Raw genomic sequence first — 18,352 nt, forward strand, 5'->3', positions numbered from 1 at the left:
GTTTTAAGAACTGTGAACTTACAGAGCCCATTTGTCTATCTGATCTTCCTTTCTTGTTTTTCAGTGTGCCCTATCCATTTCTCTGTTAATTAAATAGATGTGAAATCACTAAACCACTGGGTCGAAGAAACAATTAAACAACAACTGAAATAAAAAAGTGGGAGGGAGGAGACTCTCTTTTCTTTTTCTCCTCTCAGCTGATTCTGTTTGGTAGAAATTGCCCTACTTTTTGAGTGTGTACTTTCTTTTCCTTTCACAGAAAGAAGACTTGGATACATGAGGGCGTATCCACCTAATGACAATATGGTGGAGTTAACCCAAGAGAACAATGCATCCCATTAATCTGCTCATGCTTAATTGGTAAGTACAGTATGGGGCTGGCATTTCAAAGGCAGACTGTAAATGTACTTGAATTGGTTGCTATTTAATTGATGCAACTGGCACACACATGCACGTACCCTAACAAAGAGAGCGAGAGAAAGCAACAAGAAGTTATTATGAGTCATTTTTTTCCTTTTTAGTATTACCTTTAGCAGGTATAGGCAAAAAATAATAAGCATGAAGCTACTGTCATCAGCCTCTGCACATGCTGTCTGAGGAGAAAAGATCATCCCCCACTGCACCCCTGCCTCTGCTCACTGCCGCACAGGAGGAAGAGCAGCAGGCACAGCAGGGCAGCCCCGAGACCCAAGGGTTTCCCAGGAACAGCAGCAGGGAGCGAGGGCGGAAAGCGCGAAGACTGATGAGAGACAATGGGCTACTGCATTGCAGAGACTGACAGAAGCAGAATCACAAGGACACTCTGGTCACTATAGACAGGAGCACAGACCGGGGTTGCTTTCCAGAACAGCAGAGGGCAAGCGACATATTTTTGTTTCACTAACTGTACTCACCTTTAAACAATACTGGAGGATGTGGGATGGCTTTGCAGGTAGTTGAAAATCACATTTTCATAAAGCAGAGCGCACCTTCCCCTACATGCATGAGAAAAGGGAAGACTGCTAGAATACAAGTTCTTTGGCAACCCAATAGAGACTCGTATGACTAGAATATTGCCTGTATGAAATTACTTCCCACAAAACCATAAACTTCTTTGCTAAAAAGTGAAGAGTCCCACATTGTTAACAAGACTATCACAAAAGCAAAGTGAAAAAAAGCTAAGCTTTTTTCTCTCGTGTCCTACCTACCCTACTGCCACCACCACTCCATATCATCTGCACATAAAAATGTTACCTTTACCCTTCCAGAAACCTCTTTACTAAGTGGTTCCCTGTAAATATGATTAATTCTTGAGCCTTCTGACTGAATTATTTTTCCCACCCCAACACTATCCATTGTGTGGCTTCTGCAGTCATAATCTGTGAAATGAATAATATTTGTTATAGTTCTTACAAATAATCTTATCACATGAATATAGCAGAAATCTGCCCAGTTGAGACATACAGCTCATGAGACTAAATTCTTGCAAAATAGTATCCTCCTGAAAAAGGGTTTCAGCAGTGTGAAAAAAATAGAAATAAGCAAAGGGAAAATGACAGTTAGCCCTAAAATTCCTTGTGTCTGCACTTTTCTGTTGGATGTGACAAGGGAGTAGCCATCTTCACTTTTCTACAATCACATCACAGCTGGTCTATCCCTTATCTGGAAAAGACCAGCAGATCTCCAGATGTGTCTTGCACTCTGTAAATTCAAAAGCAGTGTTTTGCACCTGGAGCCTGGAAGGGAAGGTGGAGGTGGCAGGAACACACGGATGCAACTTGTGTGCAGTGGGGACATGGTAGATGTGTAGATGATAGTTTGGAATGGAGATGGGAGGAGAGAATGAGGTGGAGCAATCAGAGCACAAATGACACATTTCTGTTGTTTCCAGACCGTTACTATCACATCATTAATTGCCTGGCATATGTCCTCTGTATCTGAATACTAAGAGTTGGACCTACACATTTTTCTGGTCAGGTCTTTGTCTTTTCAAGTGAGATCTCCACCTCTACTCAGCTGAAAGGGTCAGGAGAAGGTATCCGTAAGCCTACAGCAGCTGGAACCCAGAAGACCCTGACAGGAGAAGGCAGTGACCACAGCACCAGGAGAGGCAAGAGCAGAGGGCTGTGTGCAGAAAGCAGCACAGCAGTTTTGGAAGGGAAAGAAGCAGGGAACTTCTAAATTGCTGAGCACGAACTAGTTCTTTCCAGAAAACTGGATTACAAATAATCCTGTCTGTAAAATTACTAGGAAAAAAATAAATAAAATAGCTGACCTCAGTTGATCTCTCCCTTTCGAGGAGAAAAAGAGCCTTGAACAGTTCTAAGACATGCATTTCTGTTCACAAAAGGTCCTGATGCAACATCTGCACCAGTGTCCAATCTGGATTTTCGAGTGAAATCAGCTTTGTGGGCGCATTTGTGCACTCACAGTATTGGCAAATCAAGGCAATATCATGTAACACAAAGCCATACACTTTTCCCTAGTTGCCCTAATTGTATTCTGCTATTAAATGATCATCATGCAAATGCTGAAAGGGGAAGAACTTGCATGGTAATGGAAATCCTCTCTGTTCCTGTAATCTATTTATTGAGGCTTTTCCAATTATTTTTATATTAAAAAAAAAAAAGAGTAAGAAATATGAGTACAAAGAAACTACAGAGAAAAGGCATTTGTGATTGGATTAGTGAATCCAGAACAAAATCATCAATAGATGTCTTTGTTATTAAAATAGAGTAGCAATTTTGGCTGAATGATTAGCCAAAGTTTCAAAGCCTTGCAGAGTTGTTTCTATTAGCATAAGAAATCAGCAGCGTAAGTCAATTGTACTCTTGGAGTGATCTTAAAATAATCTTGTTTACTTACCCCCCTAAAAAGGGAGGAAAAATTTCACCCAAAGCCCATTTTCCTGAATGCAATAAAAGAGAAAGCATCAGCAGAGACTGTTACTCCTGTTCAGGAATTCCCAGATCTGCCACCCTAGAGAGCTTAACATCCAAGCCCTGCTGGCTGGCTGCTCCCTCTCCACAGCACACAGCCAACTATTCTTGCAAGACTTCTGCTCTCTCACTAGCAGGCTTCAGCCAAAACCCCCTGTGTTTGCAGCAATTAGATGCTCACGCCATCGCCTTAGCTCTGATACTCCATAGTTCTTCATTGCACTGGCCCTCCACCAGGAGGGACCCAATAATTCCCGAGGAAGTCTGAAGGACATCGCAGGCTTACCCGCGTCTGCAGTTTGGGGAAGTGGGGAGGACCAGAGACCACGCAGCAAGCCGTCTTCAGCAGTTTTTAGCTTGAGAAGGATACAAAAGCTGCCAACAGCAGAGCTGATTCACTGCAGGCTTTGCCTGGGTGCTATCAAGTCCTTCCCTCCCAGACAGAAAGGTTCCAAGGTTTGCTTGTTGCATAACACATCAGCCACGGCACCGGGCCAAGCATTTCACCTCGGAGCTGGGGATCTCTCTGTGTTCATAGTGGATCTGCTACTTTTTACATTAAAATCTCCAGTCAGCTGGTGCTGCTCCTCTGTTCTTTCAAGGATCCTTTTTCTCATGTCTTGCATTGCTTCAGTGACATCTCCCAGTGAATGTTTGCTAATCTTTTATTTCTAATAACATGGATAAGGCATAAGATTTATACAGGCTCTGTCTCTTAACTTGCTTCCTTCCCATTTATTTATTTTTTCTTTCTTTTTCCTGAAGTAAGAGCACCACATAAAATTTCTTTTGTCGCAGCACAGCAATTGGGTGTAACCTTTTATTCTGATTTGTCATTTCATTCCCATATTAATTGTGTTGTGAAGACCTGTCAATTCCATTTATTGAACACCTTTAAAATCTGTGCTTGGTTAATGACTGAGGCAACTAAAACTCTGGTGCATGCCTTGCTTCTTTCTCAGCTTGAATATTTAAATGGGTTTCTTGCTGGTCTTAGTGCATTTATTCTATCTAAATTGCAATCTGTGCAGTCATTTGCCTGGTCTGATTCCTTTTTTTTTTTCCTTTTTCTTTTTTTTTTGCGTGCTTCACATTCTCCTCATGAAACTCTGTTACTTGGGTCACTCCTGTTTTATTATTCTTATTTTGCATATTCCATTTAAGATTTTGACACAGGCCTTGTTTTATTTAAACCATTTTCTTATAGGGTCTGGGGAGGAGACTGTTGTGTGAGGACAGGGTGGGGGTCTAACACCACAAGACCCTTTCCTCCTGAACCAGTCTAAGGTTTGTCTGTCACATCTCATACTGTCCTGACCCAAAGGTTTCATCTACAAATAGAAGTTGGAGGGCTAAGCCATTGCATGTGATTTGTCCCTTGCCACAAGATGTAATCCGTAGGAGTGCAGCGTAACATTTCAAACATGCCCAGAGATAACAGTCATTTTGCAACAGGTGCTACCACGTGTCTGATGAAAGCTGCAGAGTATGTACAGGGAAATCCTGTTGCTGGTACAAATCTGGTGCATCTTTATTTCCAGCTCCACTCTTCTTACAAAGGCATTTTTTGGGATAGATATATTAAACCATATCTCCCCATTACAACAGCAGTACTTTTCCATCACCTTTAATTATGTCAGATGCAGCATGTGGCTCAAGCTCACCTCCATTTACCTGATGCATTACTGTCATTTTGAAGGGCAGATGTTCTTACATCCCATGCTTCAACAAGCTCAGCTCTTTTCTATTGCTTTACAGAGACGTGGCTCCAACAAGAGGTACCGCTTGTGTGTGACACACCGACTGGATCTGTACTCCACACCACCACGCACACAGATGCTTCCCTTAAACTACTGCAGTTTGTCACCATTCTGCTCCAACACATCCACTGTACATTGGTTTTACGGCTCTACTCGGGATTGCTATTGCAATATTCTGGAGTATTCATCTGTTTTTTTGTAAGGGAGATGCTCATTATGTACTGCTATCTGGAGACCAGCAATTCCAGTTCATAAGCTTTCAAACTTGTTTTCATTCTGTAATGGAGTGAAAAGCCCATCTTTTGAGAGGCTTCACAGAATCATATTTTGCAAAATTCTTTACTTGCAGAATAAAGAAACCCCCAGGCTTTGGCTTAGAAAACTGGAGATTTTTACACCCTTGAGAGACAAGGAGTTTTGGCCCTCAGAAGTGCTCTTCTTCACACTTTCCTTCAAATGGGCATTCCCTGGCAAAGCATTTCTGGGAGAAGGAAAAAGCACATTCGATGAAAATCCAAATAAGATCCAGCCAGCTCTCCTCACGCTCTTTACACTGAATCCGCAGACCCAAGCCATTCACAATGCCCTTCAAAATATGTTTACCATACGGTGTGCTTTTCAGCCTCCTTGTTTGCTCTCCACCACAAGCAACTGGTCAAGCGGGCAATAGCAGACAGCACGCAAGCATCATAAATCTTTAAGAGACCTGATAAAACTTTTGAGGCAGCTCCTACCTCCCCAGCCTGGCAGAAGGTGTGATGCGGGACATGTGGTTGCTCTGGTAACGTCACACAGTCCCTCTGGTGACTGTAGCACCAAGGTGTCAGCACAGCACGCCTCAGTGGCTTCACCATCCTCAGATGCAGAGAGGGAGATGGCAATATTATCTCCAGTAATTCTCACCTCTCTTAGCGCAAGGGCCCCCTGGGAGTACAGGCGGCTCGAAGGCTGGCCTTTCACTTCTTCCTACAAGAGCAAAGGAAGTATTTTTTTTCTCAGACCTCTAAAGAAAGTTTACACCTTTATTTCTGAAACACCAAGGAAGGAAGGCTTTAAATAATACATTTCCAGAGTGCTTGTGTGCAAGTGTCAAGGATAGATGAACTCATTTGAACCGCAGAGCAGTTGGAAAAGTGGTATTCAAACAGCATACCTGAAGTCAGCTGTGAAACTGCTCTGCCACTACAAAAAAGCCACCGAAGAGCACGAAAGGTGCCTCGGGAAGTGAACTGCCACCACCAGCAGCTCCTGATCATGGTGCCGAAGCTCCAGTACCCGGTGAGAGACACAACTCCTGGCAGAGGGAGAGGGGCAACAACTACCTCCTCCTCGTCCCCTTTTGAAAATGAGGAAGAAACTAGCAGTTTGTTTGAAAGAAACAAGACCACAGCAGCCCTTTGACCAGTCATTGGCAAGCAATTAATGAGTTATTACAGGTAGTGTATTTTGATGAATTTGAAAAGAAAGTGGTTAGGACAACACACTAAGAAGAGTCATCAGTTTTGCAACAGAAGTGTTATATTTGTAGTAACGACCTGAAGAAGACTATCCAAAATATTTTTCCTTTTTACCTATTGCAAACAAAAGATACAGTGTTTGTGAGTCTAGGCACAGACTGAGAAGAAAGAGGAGAAATTAGTGAAGCTAAGTGTTACACCTTGCTTATAGATGGGAAACTAAAAGACCTTCTCACATGACCATATGGAAGGAAACAAGAGCCCTCACAATATATGCTCCCAGGCTAGAACCTGAAGCTTATGTTTTCATAAGTCATTGGGACTTCATAGCCTGTCCAGGCATCAGTGAAGACAATTAAATGAGCAAACATCCTTTCTTGTTGTTCTCAGTGCGAATTCTTGGTGCTAACCATTCTGAAATTATACCCTTAATATGCTGATTTCAGAGCATTTACATCCCGCAGAAGTTTTGTCCTCTGACTGTGTCAACTCTAACTATAGTGGATGGAAAACTGAGCGAGTTGTAATTGGTTTTATCAACTGGACAGCAGAAACAGGTGGATGAAAAAAATCACAGATGATCTTCATCAGAAAATGTCATGCTCTACAGCATTCTGGGACTATGTGGACTTCTCTAGGACCATATGTGTCTTTTCCAGACACACAGGGCAACGCAAGTATAATGTGCTCAAATGTTTGAAACTGATCCTGTATATTAAAAAAACTGAACAGAAAAATCCAATTCCCTTTCAGAATCTTACTATTCCAGAGCGTCTGCAGCTTGAGCATAAAAATGCCAACAAAACCAACGAGATCTGTTTCCTCCTCCCTGAAAGTTAATCTGTTGGTACACTGAATGTTATCACCACAGAAGGAAAAATTCAGCATCTGACATTACTCTGGAGTGAGGTTTCTCTATGATTTTCAGAAGAAATCCCACTCTACAGGATCAAATGCCTTTCTGTTGAGGTTATTAATACTCTGTTGAGTTTTGTATTTTGCTTTGATTAAAGCCATTAAATTAACTTCTCTGTATCAGAAGATATAAAATACTTCCCAGCTTCAAAATCCACCTCACCTATGTAGTACTGCAGATGATATTTATTCAGGCATTCTGGCTGAAAAACTGAGGCCTTGGTCTTGGGAATCTTTAGATATGGAAGTAACCTGAGAGCTATGAAACACTAACAAAGACCAGTTTGACATTGCTAGTGGTTGGCTTCTGCTTCTGGACATTGTACGTTTTTCTTAGATGAATACCACCATTTGTTTATGTATGAAATGTATTTAAAAGAGCAATGTTTAAGAGAGTTGTTTAAGAGAGTTACTAGAAATAACAGAGCTAATTTTTAGTGACGTGATGTTAAGGCAGAAACATTGTCCTTAGTATTTGAAGAGCACTCAGAAGATGTTTACTGGCAATTCTGGAGGTAAAATAATGGGATTTTTGGGGTTTTGTTTTCCATTTGCTGCTATCTCTAGCTTAAATGCTATTTAGAATTAAAAATTTGGTATCTTTCATGTTTTCTTAAAAGCTGAACAAGACACAGTCCTCAGATGAGGCCTTTATGACTATTGCTACCGTTTGGGAAGCAGTAGCTTCCCACTTCTATGTTTTGAGATTTTTGGGGGGAACTATTTTCTCTTAATTCTGTCACAATTACTTTCCACTAATTTTGTCTCAGCTAATAATAACCAAGAACTTGGCTTAGCTTTGCAGCTTAAAAATTTGGAGTGTCTTCTTCTCATAATATGCTTTTTAAATCAGTCCCTTCTCACTTTCAGTCTGACTACGTGAAAATGATCCTCTCAACATCAAGAAAATGATTAGAAACCTGGGAATTTCACTATTCTTACCACAGATTTCTCAACACAATTTTAACATGGAAAAGTTCATTTTTCACTATTGTTTCGTGGCAGCTTTTTATAAGAGTACAAGGAATAATCAGAACTGCAAACCCGTGTGTTATAAAAAATCAGTGGGTGTAAATTCCAACTGGCATTGGTCAGAGTCCATCCCAAGAAGATTTTTCCTGCATTTAAAATTATAAAGAGTGAAAAATATTCCAACAATTGAAAGGGGGCAATAAAAAAGAGCCCAAACATCTTATACAGTAGGTACAAGCACAATAAAAATATGGATTTAGCAGAGATTTGGGTAATGCCAAACTCCAGTTACATAACCACAAAGCAAGAACAGGTCTCAGAAGATCTCTTCTGTATCCAAAGCAAAGGTTTATCTGTAATTGGAATATATCCTAGAGCGGAAGGGCTAGACATTAGTGTGAATTTTTGCTTCCTTTTAATGGGAAAGAGGACTAAAATATGCATGTGTGTGCATGTGAAAGGTGTACAGTTTCTTGTTTTCTCCACCTGAGAAAAAGCTGGAAAGGCAGGTCTTCTTGGTCCCCTCCTTTTTTCTTGAGGGAAATCACTGGCAGACATGACAACCAGGTGGAAGCTGCTCTTGCTTAATGCGGTGGAGATCAGGACTGATTCACTGGCTTTGTCCCTGTGAGAACAGAATCAGCAATGAGTGTTTGAAAGCTGTCAGTAGGGGGAAGGCCTATGGAAACATTTCACAGGTGCATTTTCAGGGCTGCAGAATGAAATTGGGTTTAACAAAGCCAAGCAAAAAAGGCCTAAATAGGACTTCAGCGATGCACAAGACTTCAGCAGTCCTCTGCCCAAGGGTGTCTTTCTCTCTATATGTAGTACCCTGTCACCGGGCCAGATTTTAATTACACAAGCTATGGGCAAAACTAAGTTTGCTTTCTAATATCATTTTGATGTGGTATTCCCTGTATCTCTAGGAAATCAAGGTGCCTGCTATGCTCATCCTCTCTCGAGCATTAATCAGCAAGTGTCATTGTCAAAGACAAGAGGTATGCTTTATACTGGTAGTGGGAAAAAAGCTGACTTCCTCCATTTCAGTAAAGGATTTAAATTCCCTACACACCTCCAGGAACTCTCAGAGATAAAACTTACCACTTGTGCCATGACAATTAAAAGACATTAACCCCAGGACATACCAGACACCAGTTGCCAAAATACCTTCCTATTAATTAGTGCAGCACTTAATTCAGATCTCCAGTTCTTTTTTGGAGTGTAACACCTGCAATATCACACCACAGGACAAATTTGCTGCTACATCTGCAACACTCGAGTCTGTCGTGACCTCCTAGTTCAGAGTCACACCACCACGGCTCCCTGAAATGACCAGATATAATTGGGTTCAGTGGAATTCAAAGCTATGGTCCAGCTTCCTCATATCAAAGTCCATTGATGCGGTGGCAGCCGAAGCCCATTGAAATGCTGGAAGAGTGGGAAGGAAGTTACGAGCAGAGCACATTCAGGTCTGTCCTGTTAGATGCCAGGATGCAGTACACAACAGGCTTTTGGTTGAGCATTCAAGAACTCAGGTGTGGTCCCCTGGAGAAGACTTCATCTCCTCTTCTAATTGCTGCAAAACATGTCTCACTTGCTAATGTACTTTGCCTATTTCATGGCTTGATACTTCTGAGATTCATTTACTTTTTTTTTTTTTAAATGTCAGGGCTTTCTCCTGAGATTGTTCATTCATTGTATTTATTTTCTTGGACATGATTTAACAAACCATCCCTGAAGAATTTACAATTATTAACTTTGTCGAACAGTAGCTCAAGTGAGAGTTAAAGGCAAATGGTCTAAAAGAAGGTAATGGGCCAAAGCACCTCCAGGGTATTCATCTGCCCCAAAACTCATTTCAATAATTCTTTCCCATAAAACCAAAAAAAGAAAAAAAAAAAAAAAAGGAAAGAAAAAGGAAGTTCTGTTGTTGTTGGTATGAGACCATAAAGCGCAAATACGGATAAGCATAGCAGAATTAGGGTTCGTTTGTCAAGATACTCAAATCTTCACTCTCTTTCCTGGTGACCCTTCTGCATTGTCCATTCCTACCTCCCCTGCACTCCTGCAAGCTCCAGACCAGCAATAACAACTGCCCAGCCACACTGTCACAGGATGGTCATTTGGCTCACATTGCTCTCAATGGCAGCTCTCAGCTTGTGGAGACCTGGGCTGATGTTCACTAGCAACCTTATTCTGGGAAGAAGACCTGCTTGCTGCCACTACTAAAAATAAGGAAGCTGTAAGTGGCAGCGTAGCTAACTCACCTTGTATGGTCTTCAGAGAAGTCTATGAAGAGTATACTATATCATGTGACACACTCATCTAATCTTGGTCATCCTGCGGGTTGTAATTGCAAATTCATTTCTGATGAACACAATGTGACAAAGGGTCTGAGTGCCCAGAAGTCCATCTGGTTTTCTCCAAATATACCAGCTGTACACAACTGAGAATGCATGTCCATTAGTTCTGTGCACATAACTCCAAACAGTACAATTTTATACAAAATACTGCTTCTTTCCACAAACGCTGCCTCACCAGCGACTGTGCCCTTTCTGAAGAATACTGGTTAGACACAGTTAGACACAGATAAGGAATGTCTTAGTCATCATTGCTGCATATAACTGACTTTTTTTCTGCAAATACTTTATGTGTCTGTTCCTGACACAAGCAGACCCAGTCATTTGGTCATTTGTTTGGTTTTGAATATTTCAGCATTAAAAAAAAGAAAAGAAAAAGGAGCCGTTCAAATCAAAATAACCTCCCAGTACACTGCAAGTGAAAGCAAAGTCAATTCAGTATTTTTTAATGTCACGTTTATGTCATTTTCTATTCTGCAGGACAACGCAAAGTCCCAGTGGAGAGCCAAAAGCACTGGGCAGCAGTATCCACCCAGTACTTGGAGACTTTCTACAAGCTATAGAGCCACATGTGCAAGATATTTTGTCCACTCTCTTATGGTATTACTTCTGGTCTGCAGGTTAGTCTGGATGTCTTAGTCCAGGGTTCACTGCTGTATGCTAATTTGTTGGGTATGGACCTATATTCCTTTTTCATTCAGAAAAATGTTTTTTCAATATTCGGTAAGAATGAAGGCACCTGTTTTGTCACTTTCAGCTGAACTTGAGAGAGTTTCATGTGGTTTTATGTGAGTCAGAAGTATCTTTTTTAGTTATATGTCTCCTCTAGGATGTTTATAAGTCTCCCTAAAGAAATCTCTTTGTATCTGGCATGCAACAAGGAACACAGAGCTAAACCCCACTGAAATTGGATGAAGCATCTTCATTAATACCTATTAGTTTTGAATCAGGTCACCTACTATGTGCTATTAGGATTTCCCCATGCCAGTACAGATGGTCCATTTTTATAGGTTTTTTCTGCAGTAAATTACTTTTTTAAAAAATTTGTTCTCAGTCAGCCTGAAACAATTTGCGAGCAGTATAGCTGGAAAGAAGTTGGAGGTCTGACCAACAGGAGTGCTGGGTGACTGGCATTGCCGTCTTAGCAAAGGTCCAAATTCATGTTCAAACCCCTCCCTCTCACATCCAGTGTCAAGAAGGTTATTCGCTGCAGGTCTCCTGGGAGAATGCTCTAACCAGCCGAAAATGCAATGAAGTTATTTGTGTAGCTACTGGGTAAAAAAGGAATGAAAACATTTGTGTGAAAGGAAACGTTTCTTCCGAGATAAAATTATTTTTTCCTTTTTTTTCATTTTGCTGAAGAAAAAGACTGCTTCAAGTTGAACTGAAAATTTTTTATATTCTCTGCTCAGTAGCCGGACCAAAAAAAATCTATTATTTCCACTGTGCTACTTTCTAACCTTTCTATTTCATTCAAACTACGTTTACACAATTTGCTTTCTGAAGAGCCATGGCATCAGGATCCATAGAACAGCCAGGGTCAAAATTTCACTATTTTTGAGTATACCTACAATACACGCAGATTTGCATAATAGGCCCTAATGCCTCCTTCAGAATCATTATGGTCTACTGAGTAAATAATGTGTCTATTGAAAATGGTTGAAATACCCATTTAGTTGATAGACTCTATTGACTCCTAATAAGAAGCTATTAGAGTTGAATAAATATTACGCATTTTAAAACTTGCCTAAATATATTCCATTTCCACATATTTTCATATTTACACAATGGACTGTAAAGAACATGTTGTATCTGCTCACAGACAGCTCCAAGAGAGTAGCTTCCCTTTTTGTAGGGTTTTTTCTTAACTTTGCAGGTGCTAAGGTAGATTGTATTTGGGTGGTGGTTTTGGTTTTTATGAGACCAACATGGGGGAACAAAATCAAAACAAGAAAGAAAATTAAACTACAGAAGTTGGTATTTAAATAAAATACAGCTTTATGTTTTCAAAGAGTTTGCATAGGATTTAGCCATGCTCTCTTGGGCTTATATGTGGGACAGCACAACACATTCTTTACAGTCAATTGTTTAAATATGCAAATACATAGAAAAGAATGAGCATAGTTAGGCAATGTGTAAAATGCATATTTGTATTCATTCAGCCTTAAATGTTTTCTTGAGAGCTGAAAAAATCTCGCAAGTCAAAGCATACTTTGATAACTGTCCATATATACATTTTTAGCTAATTCATAGCAATTCTGAAGCAACCGTAAGTAGCTGTGCCTGTTCAGCATAAAGATTTCAGACTCCAGATGTGCCTTACGCTGTCTTGTGTCTCATCTCAGAGCTTCAGATCTTGGATCCTGAATCCCATGTCCTGTACTACATTTGCTGTCACATGGACATAAAAAATAGCCAGGACTCAAAGTTGGTATGGAAGTGTCTCCTGGATGTGCTTAGTTCATGTGAAAGCAAGCCAGGGAAGTGGCTGCTGCCGCTCTGCTCAAGCAGATGGTTCAACTGCCTGTAAAGAGCAAGTGCCTCCTCTCTTTCCCTCCTTGGGGCCTGAACAGGTACAGAAGTGACCACTTCTATACATTTTCACACCAGCTGATTCCATGTTCTCCAGCAATCACAGACTCAATTTTTGCTGTTCTCTTGCTGCTTTCAAATGGTTCACATACTTAGGTACATTCTTGGATTTCATCAGCCTCTAGAAGACCACCAGGAAAACTTAGCAGCAGTTTTCAGCAGAGGTCAAAGGAGGTGGCTGTTCTTCTCACGAGACTGTCACAGCCCGTATGAGCCCCGCAGGAATCTGACACAACTGTACGTGAGGGCTGTACATAGACCCGCGGAGCTTGTTTCCAGAGGTCAAGCTCAGTCACTAGCAGGTCTGACCACGTAGACACTGAATGTATCTACTCTACTCTACCTCTTCAAAAGCTCAGTTTTCCAAAAGGTTGCCTCAGCTGTATATCACTGTGACAGTGTTATGCAAATTGTTTTCTCAGTTTATTTAATTTGATGTTGGCAAGAATGGAGGGTTAATGGCCTTGGAACAAATACATCTTGCTGCTATTTTCCAGTCAGTTTCTTGAATATCTGAACACTAGAAAGTCTTCTTCAGTCTCACAATGGCAAAGAAACACAGAAAGGTCTAATTTAGGCATTAGCTCTATGCCATTGTGGTCTAAAGATGTTGAGAACTCCAAATTGTAACTGATTTGTCCTGTGCTAGACAGGTCTTCCAGAGGACTGGCCTGTGAAGAAACCATGATGCAGGAATGATTTCTATATCCTCACATCCCATATGTATTAAGTAATTCTCCTCTCTGTGTCTGAGCGGTACTGAACTGCCAGTGAGGATTACTCCTAACGAACTGGAAAAGTCTCCGCCCCTCAGCACTGGAGGTGCAGCATGGTCCCACCTCTCACTTCCACCTCCAAATCGCTTGTCTTCCCACAGCCACTTTTCCCTGGCTGTCAGAAAGAAGTGCATCCTGTGTCCTGCTAGGGGTAGGTTATGTTTTAGTGTTTCACAGCCAGGACACCAAAGTCTGTCCTTTCTTGTATTTCTAACTGACTGGTGAAAAGCAGAAGTTAGAGAACTGGATGAAAATAACAAGCTAGGAGAGATAATTGGTAATTAGTTTATGATCTTTGTTTTATTTTTTTTTAAATTGCAGCAAATTGATATATATGTTCTCATTTGTTTGCATAAGTCACTTTATTTCTGTCTTCCGTTGTCCCTGAATAAACTTGAAGGCACCATCTGATCACTTCTTCCGGGTGCCTATGGTTTGAGTAAAAGTTGATAATATTTTCAGTTTAAGCTTCCGTTCGTCTCCTCCCTTTCCTCCCTACCCCACAAAAAAAAGTTTACGCACTCCACACTTTCTATACCTCTGGCTCCCAGGCAGCATTTGCAATGGTAGGAGTACTGGAAAGCATAGAAGCCAAATAATGCTAATAGGGGAAACAGAATGTAATTGCTTATGTGTGCTGGTTATATCCTGAAACAAATTGTTTCTTAATGCTGAGGTCAGACAGGGTTTAATTAGGAGAAATACAATTGGTGTAAAATTTTGTAGCAGGCTGCTTGTTTGGTGTCATGCCAAGTCAACATCAAGCCTTTCCAAATGGAAATTTTCATTAGAGGCCATTGGCAGCCTGGTTAGGCTGAGTTTCAACTTTTTCGAGTCTCCTGGTAACATGAACCTGAAGCTCAGCATATCTGCTTCCCAATAACAGGCTGTCCCTATTGCAACTGTTCTCACACATGCACACAGTTTCTACAAATGTAGTAACACATGTGCTCAAGATCTACAATGGCTACTTTCTTCTGGCCTGAAGCTGTGAATATCTGCATGCAGATAGGACTTAGCTTCAGCTTTAAGATTGTGGATAAATGACATTGCATTTTCACATTGTTTTCATATTAAAGACAAAGAAGCCTTTGAACCTCAGCAGAAGATGGGAAATTTCTAAGCCTTTTTTGTTGAGTTGTGACACTTTTTTTGTTCTGTTTGTACCACTTTATGCAAGGTTCTCAAGGATTCTTACCGATGCTCGAATCACTGATACTGCTCTTTACATTGATTATCACAGCCCCAGTGCTTGTACTGCCAAGGTTAAGGTTGTATCAGCATTTCCTTTATAGACCCTGCTGTTGAAGAGAAAAATGTTTAACTTGACTGAGAAAATTTGCTTCAGGGTGGAAAATTTTTTTTCCTTTCCCTAATTTTGTGAGTTACACTGATGCTCATAAAGCTAAGGGATGGGCATCCTAGCTTATAGCAAGCAGGCATTGAGGGTTTCTTCCACTCCTTAGCTTACCTCGGTCTCAGTTTGTGTCTTTTCTTATTCCCATCCCAACATGGAGAACACTGATGAATGGCCCACAAAGGGAGTGTGACCTGGTGCATGCCACAGCCCGTAGTCTTTAAAGTTGAGCTACCAGAGATACCTACTCCAGAAAGTGCTGTCAGCAAAAGGCAGGAGCAGTGAAGGATTTGTGGCTACTGTGAAAGCTGGCTGGGGTGGCAGGTGAGCTGGCAGAGACAAGGGAGGGTTTGTGAGCCAAACTGCCACTGCAAATAAGACAAGCCAGGTTACAGGAGGGAGAAACTGCTGGGAAGACAGTGGCAGAGACCCAAGTAGATAGTCATTGTACAGCAATTTCTTAAAGTAAACAGGAGCCTTTTCATTTCAATATCTCCCTGCCCTGGTTCAGACTATACCTGAATCAGCATTTACAGAACCACCTCCTCCCTGAAGGTGACATTTGCTCTTCTTTGTGGTTTTCTAGCCAAGCCCCTGTGCTCAGTCCCCTATTTTCTCTCCCCATTCTGCTCTCAGTAGCTTTTGAGGGAACAGCACATTGCACACCCTTTCTTCTCTACTGTCTGTGGGCCAGCTGAGGTGCTGCCTCTGTCCTCCTTCTGCTCTGCACTGATCCTGCTGTATTTGTCTGTTGGATGAATCCTTATTCCTGACCTGCTGTGTCTGCCTGGCTGCTGTTCATGTGCGCTGCTCATAGCATCAATGACAGTTACCTGTATTCTCTGTGGGTAGGCATGTGCAGGGGGAGAAGAAAATAGAAAACCAGCTGTGTTGCTGTTCCTCATCTCTGCCCACATGCTCCAGTTAGGGTCCAGTCTTTATAGCAGGAGAAAAAAGTGCCATTCAAGTTTGGCAAGATAAGAACATAAATATGGGAATATCCACTGCACACGCATGATCTTCCACACAACAGTGTCTTGAAATATTTGTGTTGTGAAAGTTATCAAAAATATCTGGATAGAGATTTAACCAGATTTTGTGGGGTTTAGGGAGGAAAATAATCTTTGATATAAAATGATAGGATTCTTTTTTTTTCTTTTTTTTCCCAAGAACACGCCCATAGATAGTTCTTAATAGCTGTTAGCAGCAGGTCTTTGGTCCTCCCTTTATAGTTTCACTTTCAGGGTTGGCTTGAAAGGAGAGGAAAATCTCTTACTTGGTATGAAAAGGACTCTCAGCATTATTCAGTGGTACCAGCTAGCTATATTTCCTAAGTTGGTGGGTGATGCTATCTTGTGCACCTTAACCTGAAGCAGTTTGTACATGAAGCAACAAAGCAAAATGATGGTTTGCTTCTGGCTTTTCTCCCCACTAGTGAAGATGAGGGACTGTGTCAGCCTCCCCTATCAGTTCTGCCAGAGCCCAGGCATTTACATCACGTGTTACAATCTCCTTCCATTCCCAGTCTGGAGTCAGTTTTAAAAGATGTGTAAATGTATGTTGGGCAATCAGCAAAGGATTTTGACATAACTAAATGGAGACTTCACATGTATTCTGCATATTTCTGTTTCTGTCTTTTCTTTGCTTCTAGGGTGCAAATCTAGGGCATGTTTCATGGTGCCAACTGGCTATGAGTTTTTCCCAAGCTATAGCACTAATGTCTTGTACTGGCACAGATTTTAGAGCTTCAGATCCCTGGCTGGGGGGACACAGCCAGGTCAAAAATGAGATGTGGCTGGTGGCCCGTGCCTTGGCTGCTGCATGGCCCCGGGAAAACCACTACACATGTCAACTCAAAGATCACCTTCACAAACACCCTGATAACCCACCTGCTCCCCCACCCCCATAGAGCCCACCCCCCCTTTAATTCTTCTGGGGTTGACTGGCTACATAGTTTCCCCTTGGCAGAGGGAAGGTAGCATCACTTTTTCCTTCATCAAAGAAATAAACAAACAGCAAGGTGGAAGAGGGCAGCATTTTGACTGCCTTTGCTTGAAGTTTTGTTAATTTGGGGTTTAGAGTTTCTCGCTTTATTAAACACATTTTCATGCGTGTGTGACTATGAATGTATGTATCAGGCTCTGGTTCTGGCACCACAGCAGAGGATCAGGTGGTGAGGTGGGGGTTGAAGGAGTAAATATAGTTTCTGCCGTGTGATCATCTCTCCTCTGTTTTTAAAACCTCCAGCCTTTTCCTGAATTACCCCATGGGTAGCTTAGTAACAGATATGATGGCCCATTCTTTAGCGCAGTTAAAAAACTAGAAAAAATACTGCCATTCTAGAAAGAAACAAACAAAACTAATGAGCTGAAGGTGTTGTCATGGAAGTGTTACTTACAAGCATGGAAGGGGCAGCTGCCCTTCACCAAGCTCTGCTGAACAGCCAGAGCATAAAGCAGTGCTCCCCGTCACGTACAGCCGGGAGGCTGCGGGCTCTGTAAATTCTGTTTGTACAGATGACGAGTCCCCTGCCGAAGCGGGTGATCAGTGGACCAGGGTCAGAGACATTAACACACTCAAAGACACATTGCTGGATGATCACTTGTACTGGCCATTGCCACGCAGAAGGCACGTTAGAGGGATGCTTGGCAGAGCTGGTAGCACTGAGCCTCTCTATTTGCATGCAGTACGGGAAAGCAAGAAGTGCTTGTCTCCTGTTTAAAGGCAGCTACTGCTGCTTCACTGGGAGCTTTGGCCTTTTCAGTGGGGAACCCAGGAGACAGGCTGTCAAAACAGAAGTCTCTTGTTCAAACTACCAAGCTTAGGAAGTGAGGATAGTGAAAAAAATTAAATAAAAAAAATTAAAAAGGCTCAGATCAGTCAAACCAAAGAGAGTTGTTGTTTCTTGGTTGGCTTTTTTTTTTCTCCTTTCTGAGGTTATTCAGTTATTTTTAGTTGGCTGGATGCAGAAGCAAGAAGTGTGCAGTTCACTCAAAGCCTTGAAGATAAATTCATAATTCAGTTTTGCAAACAGACAAACAAATAAAAGTTGACTTCCACGGTGGAGGTTTTATATTTCCTCATGGTATTTCCCGTGCTTTGTACCAATATTCCTGGAAATCTCTGTAGTAATTCTCACTAACTGCTGTGATGCCTACTGTGCAGGGCAGAACTGATTAACTGCAGAGAATCCTTCCATTTTCATCTCTGTTTTTTTCAATCATGTCAAATTCCTTCTCCTTAGT

The sequence above is a fragment of the Gavia stellata genome, chromosome 2 (genome assembly GCF_030936135.1).
Source record: "Gavia stellata isolate bGavSte3 chromosome 2, bGavSte3.hap2, whole genome shotgun sequence".
Taxonomy (NCBI): Eukaryota; Metazoa; Chordata; class Aves; order Gaviiformes; family Gaviidae; genus Gavia; species Gavia stellata.